Genomic DNA, 342 nt, shown 5'->3' with positions numbered 1-342 from the left:
GTGCGGTTGGCGCAGGATAGAGCAGGGTTTAGGGCTGTTGTGCATAGGGTCGCTATGAGTCGAAAACGACTCGACGGCACATAACAACAAAACAACAACAGTGGGATAGGCGTAAGGTTGTATTTTGGTTCTTGTGGAACTGTTTTAATTTTCTTTAGATTTACTTTGAACTTGTACTTGAGTAATTGTTTCATAATCAGCACCTGGCCTCTTAAAAAAATATTCATTTATTGTTGCACAATTACCTACCTCCTCCTCCACTTCTATTCATCTTTGCAATGATTTATCTTTTATTCCAGGCTGTTGTCATACATAAAATGCCTAATCACAGTTCATTCTTCA

Source organism: Elephantulus edwardii, unplaced genomic scaffold (assembly GCF_000299155.1).
Source record: "Elephantulus edwardii isolate Elephantulus edwardi_28Jun2011 unplaced genomic scaffold, EleEdw1.0 scaffold00291, whole genome shotgun sequence".
NCBI classification, from domain to species: Eukaryota; Metazoa; Chordata; class Mammalia; order Macroscelidea; family Macroscelididae; genus Elephantulus; species Elephantulus edwardii.
This window is presented reverse-complemented; position numbering follows the sequence as displayed.